At 51.6% G+C, this 22,346-nt stretch overlaps 1 protein-coding gene across 1 annotated transcript in view; it reads left to right on the top strand.

Moving 5' to 3' along the window:
- Window positions 1-1,443: 1,443 nt before the first annotated feature.
- The window catches only part of LOC146202399 (discoidin domain-containing receptor 2-like), a 187,477-nt gene continuing 166,574 nt past the window's right edge, over window positions 1,444-22,346 (top strand). The window contains 1 exon segment of the mRNA XM_084588148.1: window positions 1,444-1,648. The gene's annotated coding sequence lies outside the window, so the exon portion shown is untranslated.

Raw genomic sequence — 22,346 nt, 5'->3', positions numbered from 1 at the left:
TGCCACTGAAAGAAAGGGTGTTTTTCACATTTAGATGGTATCGCTGGATCGCACCAATGTGTAAAGCCGCATGGAGATTTTCAAGAATCGTATGATGATAACTAAAAAATTAGTTCACTCAGAAAAGGTTTCTTTAGTATTTACCGCGTCTACGTGTTCAGAACTTTTATGGGTGGCGGCTACTTCTTTCGCGATCACAGCTGTCCGGGCACAACTTAGTTTCAACTCAGTTTTTGTTTAAAATTGGGGTGCTCTTGGCGCGACAGTAGATAAAAGGCTGGGTTTACTTTCATACAACGATCGTGTTCACCATGCCGTGGTTTTCTGGACCACACTGCCATTTAAGATGATAAAATGATACGGGCATTAACTGGTGAAATACTTGTCGAGGAAGCTCGTGCAATAAAGAAAAAAAAAAAAAGAGGACTTTTCAGCCAAATGGTTACTATTTTCTCGCGTTTTTTTTTTTTTTTTTTTTTTTTTTTTTTAAGAAAAAGAATACGTCGTTCCAAGTCAATTCTTGGTGCCGAACTGCCGTATGGCATGCTTGTGCCGGTGATGTTTTCATGTGTCTCGAAGCTGAATTTGTGAACCCATTGAGATCGCATATGGACGTTCGGCGTCATGTTCAGGGTTACTGAAATGCATGTATTCTTCACTTAAAACGAGTCACGCGTCAGTGTTGAACATCGTGCGCGTTGCACAGGTTGTGTGCCATCGCTCAGGTTGTGAATACAAATTCACCGCAACGCACCAGATTGCAACCGATCAAGCTTCATTCACTTTTGCGAGCAGACCGAAAAATTGACGCTTATACACACAACTTGATGTAGGGTTTTTTTTTTTTTTTTTTTTTTTTTTTTTAGCGCAAACAAAGACAAAGACAAGAAAGGCGAGACGTACACACACAAGCACGCGTGTGTGTACGTCTCGCCTTTCTTGTCTTTGTCTTTGTTTGCGCTAAAAAACCCTACACTAAGATGAACTACCAATTCGCCCAGCAGGAAGTTTTAATGAAGTGTATACACACAAGCACACAAGCGGCCCGGCGCAACGGCCGAAATGAAGCGATGCCTGCTTCCCACAGTCAGCGTCGATTCGTGGCCCAAGTTTGCTCAAGCCGCGTACAGGCGGCGTACCAGCCCGCGCGCGTTTCCTCCTTTCCTTCAACGTTTACGCTCTCCCCTATTCAAACAGTAAAAGGCGAGAAGAGACGGGCCCATCGGCCTAGCGCCTCCTTTCTTTCGGGCCTCCCCTCCGTTTATGCTCGTTCTCCTCCTCGCACCCGCTTGCGGGGGGAGCGCCTGGCGCGCGCGCGCGAGGTGGGCTTTCGGGCAGAACGCGCGTGGCCGAGACGGGAGTCGGGACTCGAGCCCCGAGCTCGCACTGTTTCCCGTGTGACCTGCAGCGGAGGCTTCACCGCGCGGCAGCCGTGTCTGGCGGCGCCGGCAGCATGTGAGCGCGGACAAGCGGCCGTCACAGCATCGGAGCATCCGAAGTGTCTGCTCGTTCGGTCCATCCCCATCCCGCGTGTGGATACCGGCGGCGTGTTGCCGCTGCGCCGCTTCGGACGGCGTTTGTGTCCCCTCCCACTTGTGTAGTCGCGCGGGAGCGGCTTGCACCTCTGCACAGCCTCTCTTTCCGGCCGGTAAGTCCTTGGCTTTCCCCTCCACGTCACTTGCGCCGAGTAACCAATTTTAGCCTTGTTACTGAAGTGACCAACTCCGGAAACTTGTTATTGTACGAAGTTTGAAGCAAAGTACCTGCGGGAGAATTTTCTCCGGCATATTCTTCGAAGCGTAGTTGCGACGTCCGTATGCTCTTGGCTGCTGTGAGTACATAAGATTGTGGCACTGAATAACTTATTCGAGCGGTTGTTCCCACTCCAAATTGTTTGGGAGGTGGCTGGCTCAAAAAGAACTAGTTACACATTGTCTCTGGTCACTTCTGTGTTACTCGCAAGTGTGCAGGCAGCGCAGAGGAACGCATCCCACACACAAACCCGCTTGTCGGATGCGTTTCTTCTTGCGGGCTCACTCTGGAAATATATTTCTTGTTGTTCCCGTTTTTCTCACTCTCGTGAGCCGTGGTCGTTATTTTTTGGCGATGAATGGGGAATGTAAATTGCGTCAATGGGTAGTTCGCGGGTCGGCTTTGTTACGAACCAACAAGTGCCCGAGAGGCGAGGGAGCACAAATCAAAAGAGAAACCGGCACATCGTGCGAATAGCAGCGCGTGCTGGCCTCAAATGAAAGCGGATCCCTGTTAATGCATTTCCGAATAACCCAAGGCGAAACTGGCGGGTCTCGCTGCTCCTGTCGGAACTTGGTTCCCTTTGATTACCGCCAGTGGCTCCGGCCGACACACTGCAACTGCCGTCGGCGCGGAGCGGGCGTTGACTAATGGCTGCACGAAGCGATGATAATGCAAGAGGACCACCCCGGGCGTTCCTCACCTGATTACTAAACAAGATGGCGATCGTTACCATTTGGCTGCTGCTGCTGGGCGAACGCTGGAAATGTGCAACGGCGTCGGTATTTGCACTGCACGAGGCGTTAATTGCGCCATTAGCGCAATTTTTGCTGGCGTAATGCGCTCGAAGAAATAAAAGCGCATGTCGCCCCGCTTGTGGCCGCCGATGTGACGACGCGTTCTAACGGGTAATTTCAGGAGAGACCGGCGATGTAATCAGGGCACCGACCCGTTGGTATAACAGAAGAGCAATGAGCAAAGACAGTGTAACCGGTCGCACGACACGATATCTGCCGTGGTGATCGGACCTCGTGCAAAAACTAACCACGTTAGAACGCTGCACAGATATGGTTTGCTTCGCTGGCTGCACACGGGGTGGTCTTCCCCCCCCCCTCCCCCCCTTGCTTTTTCTCCATTCCGACCAGAAAGTCGATTTGTGGTGTGCGCATTTCTTTTCTAGAAACGCTGGTCCCAGCAAATCCATTCCACCCGGCGCTTGGGAAGTTTTTCCCACGGGTGCGGTAAGTTACACCACGTTTTGTATATGCCACTGTTTTTCTCTCTGCTGAGTTGCATCAGGAAGAAGGAAGGCACGTTGCTCCGCGGGAAAATTGCTATCCTTCAAGATATAAAATATGCATGCAGCTTTTGTTCGGTAACAGACGGAAGCAACGCAGAGACACGGGTTTAGCCACATTCCTGTACCTCTGAGTTACATTGTCGCGTTGCCGGGTACATTTTTTTTTTTTTTTACGCACAATTCACGTAAGCTGGACAAAGGTTTTCCCGAGTTCTCCATTCATTCCACAGACCTGTTCCTCTGGCAGAGCATGTGATCTGCGTGTTTTCTCATCATGCAGTGTGACTCGTGTATATTCCTTTGGTGGGAAAGGAAGGTTACGCGAATATGTATTAACGCAGAGAGATGTTCACTCTCGTAATCCAAATGAGCTGGTTGCGTAGACGACGGCAGGCCTCGGCATGGGAAGGTCTTGTCCGTCAGAGTGGCGGGACGCGAGGCGGGAAGGCCGAGCCTTTTCCGCCGCTTCAAAAGCACGAGCCGCTCGCGCAGTTTGCTCGAGTCTGCACAGGGCAAGCGAAGCGCACTCGAGACCCTTCTTTGTCTTGTCGGCCAACGCTTGTGGAGGAGCGGCAATCTTATCGGCAGCGAAACTACACGGCTCGGACTCGATTGGGCCCCAAGAGCTGCGTGCCGCGCCTTCGGACGGGTGGCAGTATTTCTTTCCTCGCGGAGAATTTTGTCGTTTGTCAGCAGCTAGAGAAAGGACGGGAGAGTGCGAGTGTTATGCGCTGCAGCGCCGACCTCCCGTCACGCAGCACGGGGGCCCTCGGGGGTCGCGGTGCTGCGCCCTCGCTTTTGCACGTGTCCGTGTGCCCACCCGTCGTGGAGAAGGCGCTCTCTCGAGCGGTCCTCGCCGGCGTCAGGTCGCGCGTATGTCTTCGCGCGCACACCTCGCTTATTTGTTGTAAATCGTCTAAGCGCCAGAATTCGCAGCTAGACCCGAGGGACGGCGCCGCAGTTATGTCTTGCACCTTTGGGTGAGCAAGAAACAAGGCTGCCGTGGCGGGAGCTGAAACGTGAAGAGAGTTTCCTCATTGGTTGGTGTTTTGCCTGTGCCAGGCAGGTTTCCGTCGCACCCTCGTCGACTCCATCTCGAATATGCCGCACATTTCAATGGCTGTTTGCGCTAGTCACGAGCAAACTAACACTCCTCCCGGAACTGCACGTCCAAAAGCAGCAACACGTGGCATGTGCCGTCATGAGCGGAAGTCAGGGCCAGCGTTCTGCTTGCTGCCTGTTCTCATTCCGAAGCACAAATGGACCATCACATATTTTTGTTTCTCTGTCTGTGCTTCTGAGTCTTTTGTTCTTGTCTCAAGCATCCAGCGTTGTCTTGATACAAACTGCGATTAGCCATTGTAATGTTGCAAGTATTAGATTAGACGCTCCATTTTTCTCCCTAAAAGCTGCCTTCTAGTGTTCCGACTTGCATGTCCCTTTCTGGTGCCAACCACGTACCGTCTGTCCCATTTCGATTACCTGGAGTTCCCAATCTGCTGTTCTCGGAGAGGCGAAATTTCGTGCAGTTCTTTTTATGCTCTCCTCGCCGCAGTCAGCGCCTTCCGTATTTTCAAGAGTTTGGTTTCCACTAGACGCACTGGACCATCAGGATTGCTGCGAATATTTAATGCATAATTGCACGCGCATGATCATGCAAGCACGCGTCAAGAGCCGACGCTGTTAATATTCCCCTCCATCCATGATTATACAAGGGGACAACTTCACCGATTACTGCATGCCCTTTTATCGCCATTATTCTGTAACCTCATAAATAATGCGCGCCAGACTAGCGACGACGTGCTGGGCAGAATGAAATCATCTCATTGTCGGCGAGCGCCGTTAGAAATACCGTTATCCCACTTCTTCCCGTTGTAGGGTCTTTTTTGTAAAGTATTCACGTATTCCGCCCGCTGCCGCTGCAATAAGTACTGCGTCGATGATCGAAGAGAACGAAGATTTGAAAGCAACAGACATGTGTTGGCGAAATAGAGGGGAGAAGAAGAAGAAATAGAGCGTTACGAGTTAGTCTCTGGTGTTTTCTCGTGGTGAACTTGAATCTCTGTCCGGAGACAGTTAATAATAGCGCGGTGTAAATAGGCTAAAGTGACGCCGTCGAGCCCCTCGAGGTCATCTAGAGTCATGCGAGGGTTTCGTACGTCTCGTCAAGGCTTGGTGTCGGTTCGCGAGATGGTCGCAGCAATATTTGCGAACAGGCCGTTTCACCTGCGGCCAGTTTGGCGCTGCGTGCTCCAGAGTCAGACAGGTGACTGCCCACGGTGCATCATCAGCCGGCTGTCCGAGCCCGTCGGCTGCGCGCTCGATGCGCCTTGCACAGGCGCAGGTGGTCCGCCCTGGCGGGACTACTACTACGCCGCCACAACTACCAGTGTCCCAGGGCGGTGCAGAGGGCGTCGTTTAGGCCGGGAGCGTAGGTGCGCAAGCCTGACGCTCGTATTTGCTGCTGGGTGGGGTTGCGGTGCATGGGAAACCGCTCGTGTTCGCGCCGGGTGGGAATGACATCAGGCGCACTGGTGGTTCCTTCCTCCGTCAGGAGGGGGCGGGGAAGGGATCTGGGCGGTGAAAACGCGCGCACCCCCCGCCGGAGGAGCAGACACGCGGGGGCCAGCCGAAATGAACCTGGCCGGCTTAAAGAGCCGCGCGGCGCCGGGCGTGTCATCGGTGGCGCCCGCGGGAGGGGGTGGGTGCCGCCTCTGAGATATGGAATCGGTTTCCAGGTCGTCAGCTTCTGCACCTGGGGGTCGGCCGTCGCCTCGCTCCCGTTGATCACGCGGGGGCGCGCGGACCGCGCTCGCCGTCAGCGACCGTTACGCGTAGCACCCCGCCTGAGAGTCTGCGCTTTTATTTCTAATAATGTGCTGTTTTTCTTCGCATTGCTATCTGAAGTATATTATCGGAGGTTACAGCGCCGAGAAGGCGCCCCCGTTCCGAAATTCCCGGCCTATCATCAGACATCTCGATCCCGCGATACGTTCAGGGCTCCAGCCTACGAATTCAACCCAGAGGCAGACTTCGTTGCTCAGTCGTGGGGCTATTTTCGGGAGACAGTTACAGTGTATGGGCGCTTGCATGAAGTGCAGTGCGTTTAGTGCTCTCCAAGAAAAGCTGCGCGCAAGTGAGAACTAAACGCGGCCTAAGATTCCGCGCGACTCGCACGATTTCAGTGGGGGCTGATTGCAACGGTGGTCGTCACCAAAGCGGCTCAGAGCAAATAATTAAATCAGTCATTATCCCCTGCTGGCATATCACAGTGTTTTGGCAAGCGTACGTACTGGCCATGTTGGACGCACTTCCAATCCCTTTCTTAAATCTCATTTCCTGACACTGTTCTCCTACAGTAAACTTGCTAGTGATTGTTGAGAAGGCAGTTGTCGGAACAAAAAAAAAAAAAAAAAAACCGCCTAGGCTACTCCCTTCCTACTGTCTCCCATTACAGCGCCTACTATTCAGGACGCCGCATGTATATGTTACGTTACGAAACATTTGCCGACCAAACGCATTTTTGCTGTGTGTGCGCACGAGTACGAACGTCCATCGAGAATAAAAATAGAAAAAAAGAAACGACATGGGAAAGTATCTCTACCATAGTGCAGGCGGCTAACGACGGCAATCGACGGTAATCACCGCGCGCCACGACAACCGCGCCTTGTTTCCTCCTTCCTGCAGCCACGGAGCGACGTCGATGATGGCAGCGCGTATAGTAGCAGCAACACCAGTCAACCACAGATTGAGCGGAACCACCGGTGCTTCTCCCGAAAAGGAAATATAATGGAGAAAACGCTTCTAGAGAGGAAGGCGACAGCCGCGAGCGAAATGCCCTCCGAGACGCAGCGGGGTAGCAGTCCACGCGCAGACAGGGCGCGTATTTCAGCAGGTCGTCAGGGACAGGACTCGAGAAGATGACGCTGGCGTAGCGGCGGCCGTGTTGCATGCGCGCGCTGGCGCCGAGAGAAACATGGGGAACGCGACTCATCGCCGCGCCTGTTTGTTTTACGCGTCGCCCCTGCGCTCTCCTCGGAAAACATCTATTTTCTCGCGTTTCAACATCGCCGTTCATCGCGCGGAGCCTGGGTGCATGGCGTTTCATGTGTTTTTTAGCTCCTTTTACCTCTAATCGCCCCCCCCCCCCCCCCCATTTTTTTTTCTTCTCGTGCACTGATGCTAGTGTGAAACTTTTCATCGCTTCGCTGTGGGGCCTTTGCTACTTGCTCTTGCATGCCTCGCAAGGCCGCGGCGTCTCGCGATTCATTTTGTGCGCGAGCACTGTCACACGTTTAGTGTTAGAGGTGATGAAATGAGTAAGAAGGGGAGATTTAGGCAAACAGAGAAGTTTAGTCTGCTTTAATACGAAGAAAAACCGCACATAAGCCACGACTCAATCGCCGCAGATCGTTTCGCGCATTTTGCGTGGCATACGGAGATGAAATTCTCAATCGCACGGCAAATGCGATTTTAAACGGAGAGGAGCGCACCTCGAAGTTACTGTTGGGTTTGACCAAACCGTGCTGCCAAGCTCTAAGGCACGGGCAACGGTAACGTCGAACGGCTGGATTTATAGAGTGCTTGGCAATGGCATACTAAAGTTATCCCACGACGGTCTCCATATTAGTACTTTATTAGTCTGCTGTATTTATTTTCAGACAATAAGGTCGATGCGTATTTCCTTTCTCCGCTCATGCTCAAGGCATAAAGGGCCACCCACATGGAGCAAACTTTCTCTGCGAACTTCATGCGTGCGGCGCGGCGAAACGCCGACGCACCGTCGCCGTGCCGAACCACATGCAGCGAAAAACTGGCGGCGTCGGCAGCGTCGGCGCCAGAGTGAGAAAACGCGCGAGCTGGTGCGCTTCAACAATGTACTTTTCGCGCTAAATCGCATATTAAGAGCAGCTCATAAAACAGGCAGCGTTTCTAAACACGCTTAGTGTGCGGTCACGAAAAATGGGCAAATTACGCAAAATGTTTCCAAGCTGCAGAAACCACACTGTTCTGCCAAATTCGCGGAATTTTCGGCGTCAAGAAATTTCTCCGGCCCTGCGTCCTTACGCGTAACGGCAGTTGGCGTGTCACGGGTAGGGTTACGAACTCTTCAATGAAGGAAGACGAAATGGAGGGGGACGGGGTATTGGTTTGGTTTGGGGGCTTAACGTACCAAAAAGCGACTCAGGCTATGATAGACGCTGCAGTGGAGGGCTCCGGAAATATCGACCACCTGGGGTTCTTTAACGTGCACTGACATCGCACAGCACACAGGCGCCTAGCTTTTCGCCGCAGCCGAAAAGCGGCCACCGAGGCCGGGATTCGACCTCCTGTTTCTTGTACACCCTAATAAATGTTTTCACCACCTTCCCGCATCCTTGGGGGCAGTAGTCGAGCATCCTAACCACTGCGCCACCCCGGCGGGGCTACAAATGTAAAACAGGCAGTTTCTATTCTATTCGCAACTGTTGTGGCCTCTTGAAACTGTACTACCAGCTGCCAGAACGCTATCTTGCTTCAGAATGTAATGTTTTCGCACTTCATAAAGAAGTTCATCTTCCACCCGTAGCTCTGGTTATGCAATACAGACCGAACGGTAGCACATTGCTTCGTCGGCGACACAGCCACTGCACGTGTGAAATAAAGGAGTCTCCACCACAGTTTTCACCCTGCAAATGAAAGATGGACAAATGAGGTTTGAATGCAGGCGCTGCCTGCTACACTTCTATAGCAATATCATTATCGTCCGTATCTTCGCTGCAGGCATGCATGGGACGGCGCGCCATCCTACGTCAGCCTGTGGTACTTGCGCTAAGCACGACGGGCTGCTCAATGCTTCTGCAGCGCGCCCAATGGCCCCAGCGCGTTTGCTGATAGAGATGTGAGCAGGCCGAAAGTGCGAGTCATTTTCTTCGCCGCATGCTATACGAGCTACGAAAACACCCAGACTTCAGTCCGGAAACATCGCTCTCCCAACAAGGGCAAGTCGGAAGTCTTCACTGAAAATGAAGGTCAGTTGGGCAAAATCCTGGGACGGTTGGGAACTCTAACCACGGGAGACGGTCGCGCGCACATGCCCGCTTTTCAGAGTAGCGCGCAGACACGAAAATGATGAGCGATGCGAAAAGTCTGCACGGGCATCGACGAGGCTCGGCGCAAGTGGCCCCATGCAGTGCCCAAAGCCATGGTTGAAGCGAAGCACTTTTCTTTATGCGCACCCATGAAGAGCGCTCGCGACCAAACCGTGCATTTCGCCGGATATTCGTTCGCCCGCGTTTGTCATTCTCTGTTTCGCTGTGAGAGGGCGCTCCGTGCGCGAACTGCGTTCGTCGTTCGCGAAACCCAAGCCTCTTTCACGCGGACGCTGATTACCTAGGCGGAAAAGAAGTAATAAAGCTGCGCGAAACGAAACCTTATTGTTTCGGAGCTTAAGCCATCGCGACGGAAGGGATTTCGAGGGATTTGGCTCGTTGCGTCTAGCAGTGATTGCCCGCTTTGCAAGTTTGTTGCGCCTGTTTGCCGCATCCTCGCCCGTCCCTCTGCGGGTGCGCTTCAGCCGTGCCGGCCTTTGTTTCGGGCAGTTCCGCTGTACAGCCGGCCTTTTAGTGTTCTTTCGCGGCAGCCGCTGCAAAGTGAAGCCGTGGCTGAGATCTGCAAGAGAGGCGCCTTGCTGTTTTCATTTATTATTATTATTTCTCGCCATTTAATCGCGTTGCGCTACGCGCCTTCATTCGAGGCGGAGGGCTTCTGAACTCTTCTAAACAAAGATCCCCCTCAATGTGCTCGTTTGTTTCCTCTTGTGTCGCTCTCCGTGTTTGTCGAGGACAGGGCGATGCATTTATTTGACAACGCCGCTCGCTTTCCTTCACGTTTCGAGAGATACTCAACAGCAAAATTGTTTCATCGCTCTCATAGAAATTCGAATCAAAGTCCCACTCGCAGATAAAGTTTGCTCGCTTCCTTTTCAGAGTTTATCTAGACTGCTGGCTAATGACTCTACATCCGTGCTTGTTTTCCATGAGCTTGCTTCGTAATTGATTTACGAGTTGCGCAGCCTCTGCCGATTGGTTCTTCTAGCTCATTGTCAAGCACCTTCGATGCGGCTGAGCTGGAACGAACGGGCAGCACAAAGTCCTCGCCAGCGCTCTGAAGACTCACTATGAAGCAAAGTGACAGCCGTGCAAACTAAATTCGCAATAATGTTCAAGATGGCACCACAGCAGCCTTTGGCAGCGACATTCGGCGAAGAAGGGCAGCGTCCCATGATTGCAATCATCGCGCACTGCACGCCGTCGGGGGCGTACGCAGCCTAGGCGCGGGCCGCGTGGCATCGCATCCGGCAGGCAGCCCGAGTCGCGCCCCGTGCCAATCTAAACGCCGCGCAGACAGCGAAGACCGCAGCACAGACGAGAGCAAACAACGCGTCATGGTTGTGCAGTAGTCTGCTCGCACACCCGCACTTCATTCCGTCGGCTCGCGGCGAACCCGTTCACGGACGCGCACACGCCCGCCGCGTACTGCGTAGTAGTGCGCGTCGGGGTCATGCGTCTCCATTGCTCTTCGTCGGCGTCGCCCATCGGAAGCCTGCAACCCCCCGCTGACAGTTGTGCATCACACACCGATGCTCGTTTCCATCTCGCTACGGGGGAGGAGACCTCGTCCATCGTCCCTCGACACGCTCGCAGCCAGCGTCCCTGGGGGCAGCCCACGCGCACTGGGGGCCACTGCTAGTCACCGCACAGCGCCATAAACGCCCCGAGCGGCGGGACAGCGCCAGTTTGCCCAGGCGGTCGGTGCCGCTTGTACGGGGCCCTGACAACCGCCCCGCGTGCTCGCGTTGTAAAGCGAAGAAGCTTTTTAGCGCTCGACGCGTGGTAACGGCGATTCTTTTCATGTTTTTGTTGTCTTCTGTTCTCTCGCTAGCTCTTGTTATTGCGTTGGGGAATTGGGGAAGCGCGGCTCGCTGCTTTTTTTCCTGTGGTTGCTTCTGACCTTGCACTTCACCAGGCCGGGCCCATCATCAGGGGTATGCTGTTGGGGCTAAACAAACAAAAGCAGAGGAAACAAACAGCGCGTTTAAAAGACATCAGCTGGTACGGGCGCAACGCGTTCCCTATAGTATGAAGGCGTAGATAGCGGTGTCGTCAGAACTTTAGCGATAGGCAAAATTAAGAAGGCGCAGCTTGAAAAAAAAAATGGAGGTGTGAGAAATAGGTTACACGGTGTTTGCGATTCGATTGCAATGAGGTCACATCAATATGCGCCCGTTCGGCGGTTTGATTTCCTCGCGGGTGGTGCCGTTGCGACTGTCACCAAGGGAAAGTGACGAGCCAACGAGAATTTCTCTTCTTAGAAATTCTCGTTGGCTTGTGAAAAAATAGTGCTTTGTAACTGTTCATACATACATACATGTACGAGCATCTCTCAAATCCCTTGCCTCAATATCTCGCTAAAACGTGGAAAAGCTGTGCTCAAATTTTGAGTTTGAGAGCATCGTAATCATCCTTGCAACTCCTTTTTTTTTTCGTGGACAGAGCATGAATGGGAGCTAGGGAAGCGGTGAGATTTTTATTTTTATTTCGATAACTTGTCATAAGGCATACTATACAGAAAGTCATGCAACTCGTTTTCTGCCAGAAACTGGCGAAAGTTTTTGCTTTTAGTGTTGTCTGTTTTCCACTCGAAGAAATCTTCGTCTCTTGTCGCCGACAGTACCACTTCCTGGAGAATCCGTGTTCTTTGCGTCCTCGTCCCTGCGCAAGTCAACAGCAGGTGGCGAAAATCCACATCTGCAGCCGGTGTTGAACATTTCGGGTCCTATTTCGGCTCGGTCCTATATACCCCCCCCCCCCCCCCCCTCTTTCTGCGTGGCGGCGACGGTGTTCTCCGGTTGCCGAAGCGCCGGCTCGCTATCAACGAATCACGGTGCGTGCATCCCAAGCCGAAACGCAGAGCCACGTTTTCTTGACTCTCTAGCGGCGTCGGCGGCATCAGCCAGTCGCTGCTATCTCTTCGCCGCGCGACGTTCCTATGGGCCCACGCGCTGCCTCCCGAGACCTCCTGATAACTTAATTGCTCTCTTCATTTCTCTGACCACAAAGCTTCCTTCATGACAGTAGAGAAGTGTTAGTGGATTGTTTCATGAAAAAATATGTGTGAGAGTTAAAAAAAAAGTCTGTAATTGTACATACATGTCTTCCTCGAAATGTTTGCCTCAATCTATCGAAAAGGTGAAACTGCTGACGAGCTGCGCTCAAATGTCGCATTAGAAAGTAACGTAATCGTCGACCACTTTTTTCTTTTTTTTTTTACGTTTGCGCTGCATGCGCTGATCGACACTTAGCGTCGCTGCAGTCGCTCGAGTCTAGACTCGCCAAGATCGAACAGTCGCTGAGTGGGGCTGGCCTTACTCTCTCCGACGCTTTATACTCGATCCGCCTTTATCGCCTTCGTACAAACGAAACTCAAGACAGCTTCAGAAACGATAATCAAGTTTCTTAGCTGGGTTCTTTGGTTTCTTTAAAATGCCAAATTATTTTTTTATATTAACCGTACGATGAACTTTTCTCAGCTCAATACGGCTCTTTGCTTTAAGCGTGCTCACTGACTGTGCCCTCTTCATTTCGTGTCTTCAGGAGCACAATAAACTTCTGTCGTTTTAGTTTTTTTGTTTCTCCTCGCTTGCCTCATTCGATTTCGCTAAATCTACATAGAAAAGGGGGCTGACATATTAAAAAAAAAAAAAAAAGAAGCTTCCATACTGCGAGCTCCACTGAAGAGCTAGCATCTGCAGTAACTCTGTCATCGACGACGGTGCATGCAGGAGACTACACGTGCCTCTTAAGAAAAGACTTGCCGCCGAATGTCTCCGGCAAAATGTGAGCCTATTGCAGAATATTCCGGGTGATAAGCTAGTTTATCGTCAGCTGTCAAAATTCTCTGTGTCATTTAAGCTGCGGTCACTGCTTGAAAGCCTCCGTGATGCTGCGTTGCTGATTCTCGCAACACTCAGTCGTTCGTGTGACTGAATATGCTCGAGCCAAGAGGCTCTGTACACGCCCCTAATTCCTTCTTAATTACACTAATCTTTAGCGCAAGTGCTATGGTTGCTTTTTAATTTGATTTGCCAGCGGTTCCTTTTTCTATCATGAGCTATCAAAATTGGCCGGCAAGAAGTATAATCTCGCAATCTTAAAAAATGGCGGCGTCAAAGTCGCTGACACCAGATCGGGTGCAGGAAAGAAAAAGGAAACTAAAATAAGGTGGCAAAACTCAATGCGTCGTAAGTTGTGGCACCGGACAAGGCGAAAAAACTGAAGTGCGCAATTAATTATTCCTCTCCATATTCCTCTCGTAAAATGTACCGGGAAATAAACAGAAAAAGAAAAAAAACAAAAACGAACTACCAAATTTGAAAACGGTCGAGCTCAACACAGAGGATTTGTTCCTCCCAGTTTCGTAGCGCGCCTTTTCTTCTTCGGGTTTTCCGCCTCGATATACGTGCACCTTTTTTTTTCTCTACGCGGAGTTTTCCGGAAGGCATGCCGCTTCATTAGTTTTTCTATCGTCTCCGGCTCGTTTATTCTGGCACTTCGTGGCCGCGCAGCGCGCGGGGGATGGTGTTGTTTTGTTTCTCATTGCCTTATTTGTTTCCTACACTACCTTTGACAGAAAGTTTTCGCCCTATTTCCACTCGCTGTCCTTTCTGCAGTGTTCCTCTTTCCGCTCGAAATGCCTGCACGCACTTCACGCGCTGGGTTTGACTCCGACGGGAGAACGCCTGGGCCGCAGCACCGCAAGCGTGCGGCTTCTTCTGCCAGCGGTGTGCCTGTGGCGGCTGTTGTTGCCACGGGTTATCGGCTGCGTCGTTGTCTCGCCACGAAGTGTCGGGGAGCCGCCATAAATCAAGGGCAGCAGTGCAAAAACCGGGACGTGCCGGGGAATTTCGCCGTTTCCTTCCTCGATAGCCGCAGCCGTAATTTGTCTCGTAAAGAAGTCAGCCGAGGAAAGAGACGCCGCCGCCAATAATTGCGGGCGCGCGCCGAACTTCGCGCCGATTCGTCCATCGGCAATCGTCGCGCCGCCGGGGCCCGGCGCGTCGCTCTACTTGGGGGAATGCGAAAGCGGCAGAGGCGGCCGAGGCTTGGAAGCAGGGTCGGTCGGAAGGGAAGAGGTGCTGGCACGGACACGAAAAGGGGTCAGTCACATGCGCGCGCAAACGAATTACTGGCTACCCTCATCATATGTACAAGCGACGCTGACATTGTAGATGCAGCCTTTCCAGCCTCGTCTCAGCGCCGTGCAAACGTAACCGCTACTGTGGGTAGAGCAAAGCGAGGTTGCTGCAAAGAATTGTGAAGCGTTGGTTCCCTCCACTGTATACTTGGGCTGCGCGCACCGAATAGCACGAGGCAGGGTGGGATATCTAGCATTTGCGGCTCGCTATACGTAGATGACATCGCGATAAACGAGCACGCGATTGCTATGAAAAAGGTTGGCGCCTGGCTGCTAGCTCTGCAGGACGCGAGGCCGACTGTGGGGTGCGCTATGTGCCACGGGCGCGCTATCAAAACCGCAGAGCTCAGAGAGCGCTGAGCCGAACTAAGCATGGAGGAACATCAGTGGATAGTATAGTGTAAAAGATTATCAGTACTATTAGGCTAGTTCGATAGATGTTAACGGAAATGACAGAAACAAAATGAAGGGAGACAAGCAGTCACTAATCATCCAGAAGTCAAGGAGAGAGAGAGAGAGAGAGAGAGAAAGATAATAGAATAGAAAGGCAGGGAAGTTAACTAGGCATTGCCCAGTAGGCTACCCTACACGTGGGGAGGGGAACAAAACGAGAAGAGCTGTTTGACAGTAGGCCTAACAGAGCCGCCCGTCTTGTTTACACAAGTAGCCAAGCTCGTGGAAGGCGACTGTGAGCCAGCTGATCACCTGAATGAAGTTTCACGATGACATCAGTGAAAACGCCGCCAAAATTTTCCTGCCACAGATATGTTAGCATGCAGTCAAAGAGCTCGCGTGACCTGCATCGCCTACGTCCTGACGGAAAGCGTTCCACCCAATCTTACCATGGCCAGCCAGCAGCTTCTATAGTGTTATGTAAGCAGCGGCTAAGGTATCGCGAAAGTTGGCTAAAGTAACTGCTGAAGTAATAATTCCATACGCTTTCGGCTCAGAAGCAGATCCGTCCGACCGCTTTTCCGATTGGTTGGAAGCTTTATGGTCGCTGTTGCGGCGCAATGAATAAATATTTTTTCTAGCGATTTTATAGGGGGGTATGTCTGCAGCTCTCAGTGATACGTGGGCTGCAAGAACAGCTGAGCCCTCTCATCGATTCCGCGTGCTCGGAAAACGCGAGAAAACCTGTCTATGTTTATGCTTCAAGGATTACGCGCGATTACTGGTATTGTCGATAGTGGCTGCACTGTTGATACTAATACACGTCGATAGTAGCGGTACTATCGGTAGTTTTCATTCACTATAGTAGCAGACCGAGGGCAACAGTGATACAGCGACGCGTATAGGGTTGAAAATTTTTCGTTAAAGTGGCCACTTGATAGTTTCTGCCGAACGACTATTCAATGGGGGCTGCCAGCTTTTTTTTATTTCTTTTGATTTGCTTTCTGTTCTCAGGCGTGGATATTAAATGTGAAAGTGCAGTGCTAGCCACAAGTGGAGCCGCAAGAACGAAACTATATGTACTGCGCTTTTCTAATTTTTAGCAATGCGGCATCTCTCTTCGTGTGTGCACTGTTGACCCTGAGGTTGTTACCTTCACGGACGAATCAACGTCGGGTCTTATACCGGTATTCGTGCTCCGGTGCCAAAACGAACGCGGACGTAAGGGCCACACAAAGGTTCAGAGCGCTTATTTGCAACTTCCGCGCCATACGTTTCATTTAGAGGGCGCAGTTGTGCGAAAACAACCACGAAACTCTTCGGTTTAAACGTTCAGGAGCTTAGTCAAATATATTTTAATGAGCGTATCTTCGTTGTCAATAAAGTCGATGATTTTAGGCGCTGAGGAGCGACTGATTTGTACTCCATGAGAATGAGAGCTCGATTTTCTTGATTTAAAAAGAAAATTATGGCCCTCACCACTCTATAGGAAGCCGCGTTTCAACCCTTTGTTCACGGAAACGCTCAAGTTAATAACGTGCGTTTCGTTCTTCTGAGACATCTAGACTGCTTTCATCTTGCGTGCTACCTTCGCTTCAGGGGTTTGGATTACAGTGCACTCAAGTTAGGTGCGGGTGTCATATCGAAGAGGCTTAATGACTACGTCGCTGTTGCCCCATGAATAATTTATCTATACTAGTCTAGCGCAATGACTCCTATGTAGCACTTACAACGCGGACTTCATTTCGCATCGCTCGACATTAGCGACGGGGAGCAAACTAATTTTCAATTTTTTTTTTTTTTTTTTTTTTTTTTTAGGGGCTATAAACAGTGCAAACGCACGCTTTGTCGAAACATTTAAGAGCTTGGTGCCACCTGCTTACAACGCGGCCATTGCACACAACACGCGCTTTCTGCATTCCGTGGGCGCGTGTCGGTCTTCTATTATCTACATATTTGTCGTATAGTCGGACTCACCAGCGGTTGATCGACCTCGACGTTTGGCGTGACATAGGTTTGCGTTTTCCGCCGTGTTTGACGAGGACTTCGTTCATAACTTGTTGAACAAAAAGCTATCGCTCGTCAAGACGCGCCCAGGAAACGCAGTGAAGTCGGCCCTGGTCGCGGCATGAAGATCGAATATGCGCGTGCCTTCATTTACAAAATACTTCAATTATAGCATCAGAGGCCGCACAGCCGCGCTTACACATATCAGATGGCCTATACGAAACAACCTCATCTGGAACCATCTACCACCGCCAGACGCGTCGTAATGAACAGCCTACCGTTTCTTCGAAATACCACGCGCATCTCTGAGCGCCGTTCGTGATCCCCGTTAAGAGCGGTCATCAAAGTGAGCGCTCCTTCAGGCCGAGGTTACGCGCAGAACGATCGACGGCTACCCTGCCGGAACCCATAGGCAGCGAAAAAAATAATAAAAGTAATAAAAAGAAGAAAAAAAAAACACCAACAAGGGACAGGAACGCCGTTTTTCTTTCTTTCTCTCTCTCTCTCTCTCTCTCATTGTGCTAGGCGGACTATACGGTTTCTCTGGAGCGACAGGAGGGCATAAGGAGGGCGTCTCTGGTTGGTCGCGTCAGCTGAACCTCGGGCTCCGGCGGGAGCCAGCAGTGCTTATAGGCTCGGCACGGCCCTGATCTAGCTGTCTCCGAGCTAACGGAAGCGGCAAGCGACGTCCGCGAAGGCGGTTCCTCGTGACTTTTTCTCCGCAGTCTTTTCCCAGGAATGCACCAGCGTCGGGACCCGCTGTCTCCGTAATGGCGGCTGTCACTCGTCCCCGGTACTTTTGCGACAGTGGGAACCTTTTCCCCGATCTCGGCGCCCGCGAGAAAGCGCGTGCGGAACTCTCTCCTGCCTTAGCGACCGAATGCGGCGCCTCTCCACCTATCCGGCTGTCGGCGAGTGACCGCCGTCTCTTCGGCTTTTCTGCCGTTTGTTTCCTGAGAACAGATGCGCTCCTTGCTCGGGACTGTCGGTCGGACAGAGAGAGAGAGGCAGGCCGCGGTCTTCATCGGTGCTTATGACCAGGCAGGCGGGCCGGGTTCTCATGGATCGCGCTTACCTTCTTTCTGTCCTTTACTTTCCTTCTCACGAGCGTGCAGCTGGGATACGACTGCGTACGCGCATGCGCTTGTCAGAAGCCTTGACGAGCCGGAAGTGAAACCCCGTAAGCCCGTTGTTTCCCCGGTATATATATTTAAAAAAAAAAAAGAAACAGGAGTTTTCTCACGTTCCGCTTTCTTTCTCATTTTGCGCGCTCGTATAAGTTGAGCGGCTAGCTTGCGTCATACAAGCCGCTGTCTTCACTGGTCGGGCTAGTTGGAAGGCCGTTGTTTTTTTTTTTTTTTTTTTTTTTTTAAAGCAAAGTGCAAATGAGCCGGGAAACGGGATGAAGATTGAACGCACTAGAAATTAATTTAACCAATCAAACGCACAGTGATCCACATGCAGTGCGCGATGCCGCACCATGTGTAGTGCGAACTGTGCTCTGCGCATTCCTGATGTCGGCACATCCGTCTGGCAAGCTGGCGCCCGTGTGTCATTCGTTAGCTTACCAATATGGTCGCGAACTGCCGAACTTATGGGGGACAACCCATCTTTTTGTCAATGGCCGCACCAATTTCTGAGCTTTGCTGAAGCCGTTGGCGCCGGCCGCGATTTTTAATTGATTGCACGAAGTCCGTAACAGGAAAGCCCGTTCTTTTCTATTGGCCTACTCCAAGCACCGTATAACAGTTGTCACAAACCCCCGCCTTTACGGTCAAAAGAGGTGCGGGATCCTCTTTACGATTACTCGTCGTTCCTCTATGAGGGTTGTGAACACATTTAAAAGTTAGGCCGGTCAACCCGTGAAGCACGTGTGTCGGTGTGTGATTGAGGAATAAGTACAAATAGGTCACTTTCTTTTACAAACAATTGAAGGTTTATAAATAGCAGACCAAATTACACTGATAATAATAGAGTACAATGAAAGAGAATACAACGCCACGACAAGATATTGATAAAGACGAAGAAATAAATGATAAGAGAAAAAAAAAATGACCCGACAATGAACAAAACACTGTGATAAAAATATGAAGACTATAAAGATAATAAAGCAGGTATTTCAGATATTATAAGTATGAGCAAAAGTTACATAAGAACACAGCGTAAAAGACTACTAAGTCAGGTCAAAAGTTAACAAAGCGAAAATAATGTTCGATTGAACAACACTCCGTGGCGAATGAAATTCTCACGTCTTCTTGTTTGCTGAGGCGTCGAAGGCTGTGTTGCTCGGTAGCGGTGGCCGTACAGGTGCAGAGGACGATGCGTCGATCGCGGGCCCGAAGAAAACACAATACGCTTTCGGAGCACCGCGGAGTGGCCGGAAGTTTGAATCTTCCCAAACGCACTGGTGAGGGCGTGCTGCTGTCGGTTATTTTATACCCTCGGCCGACTATGCAGCAGCCGCGTCAAGGACAGGCGGTCGCTGCCCCATCGGCTTGTCGAATCTTGTCCAGAGGAGCGACGGAGTCCCGTGAATTTCGCTCTATATTCCAGCCATAAGCTCCCGCATCTTCCGCTGTATAATAGGTGAGGCAGCTTGTGACACAGTGCAGCCACATTTCGGGAGCGTCTAAAGCAGAATTCAAGAAGCGAAGCTTGTTGGGCCAGTTGGTGCTAATTGAAGGTTTCGTCCTTAGTAGTACTTGCGAGCGAGCTAGTTGGCTATACGACTCCGACGACCTCCGGCGCTGCATTGTTATACACAAATACAATACACACACAATAGAATTAAACCAGGACGTTAACACTGATGATGCGCATCATCAGTGTTAACGTCCTGGTTTAATTCTCTTGTGTGTGTATTGTTTTCTGTGTATAACCATGCAGCGCCGGAGGTCGTCGGAGTCGTCCTTGCGCACTCGCGTCCTCTTTTCGCTGGATTTCACCTTCATCTAAAGCCGAAATTCGCAATACGTGTTTAAAGTCTGCCCCCTTCCCCTGGACGCAAAATTAACGGTCCGTTTCGCTTCGCTTCCTGTTCGACGCTCTTAACTGTGCAGCGTCCATTGAGTATCCGTAGAAGGTAGCGGGTTTAACAATGCCACCGCGCGTAGTAGGCGCCGTCGCTTATTGTTACAGCCGCCATACAAGTGGCGAGCGGACACAGTGATTGACAGCCTGCAAAAATCTTCGTTTGTTTTGTTTTTATCTCCGTGGGAAAGCGCACAAGGGAAGAGGGAGCAATAAAGCCTTTGCGTTCCTCTTGCCAATCACTCATGTCTGCCACGACACCCCGTCAACAACAGTATCGCGCGCGGCATGTATGAAGCGCACCGCAAAATGGCCTGAACGAACGAAACTTAACGTGACAGGCAGCGACAGCGGACCGAGGGCCATCTGCGAGCGATGTACTCAGGCAGTCCTCTATTCGGGCCTCAGTGCGCGTATACCGTCATGTGTGCACTGTGTGCGTGTGTGTGTGTGTGGGGGTGGGGGGGGGGGGGGTAGCAGATCGTGTCTACGCCGCACTCACAGCCTTGTTTTTCGGGCGCATCGATTGCGGCCTCAAACACAGTCGCCGGATTTGACGATAACAAAAGTAGCGTGACGGCTGGCAATCCGGCAATATATATACATACATCTTTATACGCCAATCGTCTAGCGGATATGTGCATGCAATACTTCATCTTTTCGAGGCCCGCTTATATATATATATATATATATATATATATATATATATATATATATATATATGTGTCGATGACAGCCTAGGCGCTGTCTAACGTAAAAGCTTCCAGATTCACACAAGCACACGCAATGAAATTAGAGAAGAGTTAACACTGGGGCCATTTTCAACTAAGCTTGATGGAACACTGCGTCACGCTACTGATTGCCAGGCCCGTGGCTCAGCCTAACCAGAGCGGCCTTGTTCTGAATGCGAGCACAATGCAGCATTCATGCGTCCACAAGGCTCCTCCTGCGTTAATATAATCTCGGCCGGTCTATATGGCGTCCGTGGATCAACCACTGTGCGCCGTCTATTTCTGTGGCGATATCCCGCTACATTATACTGACGTACGGGAGTGGTCGCAAGCTCCAAGGCAGACTTCCGGTACGATCCACGAAAGCGGGCACTTCATGTTGTTCTTTCGGCGACCGTTCTTACTTTATACCACAAGTACCGTGTTTGCCGAAGATAATCAGGACGCTGTTACCGTTTGCAATAATACTATCAGCGGAGTTACCGCCCAGAGGAGGATAGCAAGGGTGCCGTTTCACGTCACACTGGCTAGCTAGATGCCGCAGCGCCGCCGCTGCGCCACCAGCCAGCTTTTTTTTTTTGTCGTCACTGCAGCCTCGTTACTTTTGGCAAATACGGTACTTTCATTCTGCGAAAGTCAAGACGAAGTATAGAGCGAAACTGATTTATACCTTTCTAACGCTGAATACATTTCGTCAGCCGCTGAACGTACTCGCATATATCACTACGGCTAACAATGCTAAACGTTGATCTCAACCTGAAATGCAACTGCGCTCTCCACTGAGACTATAGATCCACGGGAAGATTTTTGTGTAGCTCTCTTGTGCGAGGTCATCGCTCAATAGGTGACCGCTAATCCCGCTTAACAGCGCTTTGGATTCGGCCTGCAGTCAGCGCCATGATTCGGAGGCGAGTATAGGTGCAGTTTGAACCCATGGCAAAGAGGACCGACCCGAGCGGTGAGGCGCCCCGGGAGGCGCGCTGTATCGCGTCTCTCGGGGCCGTGCCCCCAGGTGTTGCCTCCAGACTGTTCTGCCGCCAAACGCAGCGCGCCCCTGCGAACAGGAAACGACGCGCGCGAGGCAGCGATCGCTTTCCGCGCTCGTGTTTGCACCCATTGTGTGCGGGCCCACGCGGGGCAGCGTCGCGCTCCGCCCGAGCCAGCCCGGCAGTCCCTTCATAAAGAAATGAACCGCTAGTTTTTCTATTTTTTCTTCTCTGCCTTCGTCGTTTGGCGGGGCCGTTACTTTTTTTATGTCACACAGGAAGATAGGGCAGAAGCGAAGAAAACACGCTGAAACGCAACGCCCAGCAGCTAAAAGCGTCCGACATAAAAGTGTAAGGAGGCAGAAAAAAGGAATAAAGGACGACTGAGATCGGATGTGGGTTCGCACCTGTTCTTTGTGCCGCGCGTCACCGCCCTGGATCGTGGGCTGGCCGCGCGGATGGCGCGACCCTTGGGCACACAAACGCCGAGGCGCGCTAGCGAGCGGTCGCGAACGGTCACGGAAAAAGCTCGCGTAGCGGCCGACGACCGGCGGCCTGTACGCGATAAGGACGCGTGCGACGGCACATAATGTGCGAGCAGCGCGCTTTCTGGGCTACGTATATATACTTGCACCAGCGACGCCGAGACTCCGCCCATAGCGCTGCTCGTAAAATGCGTCGCAACTCAGAAAGGGCGCACATGTCGCGCTTGTATCGCGACGTATCGGCGGCTACACCTTGAAAAACGCGTCTTGGCCTGGTAGCTTGAGGGTGGCGGAGTCCGAACAGTCGCTGCTGACGCCGCGGCTACTTCGTGGCTAATAATGCGGCTGCCCGTCGAGTTAGCTAGTTTAGGCAATGACAACGAAAGGAGCAATGAAATGCGACAGCTGCATTGTCTGTCGGAAGTGA

This window comes from Amblyomma maculatum, chromosome 1 (assembly GCF_055883805.1).
Source record: "Amblyomma maculatum isolate TAMU_Amacu chromosome 1, ASM5588380v1, whole genome shotgun sequence".
NCBI lineage: Eukaryota > Metazoa > Arthropoda > Arachnida > Ixodida > Ixodidae > Amblyomma > Amblyomma maculatum.
The sequence above is the reverse complement of the archived record's forward strand: the minus strand, read 5'-3'. Positions and strand labels throughout refer to the sequence as shown.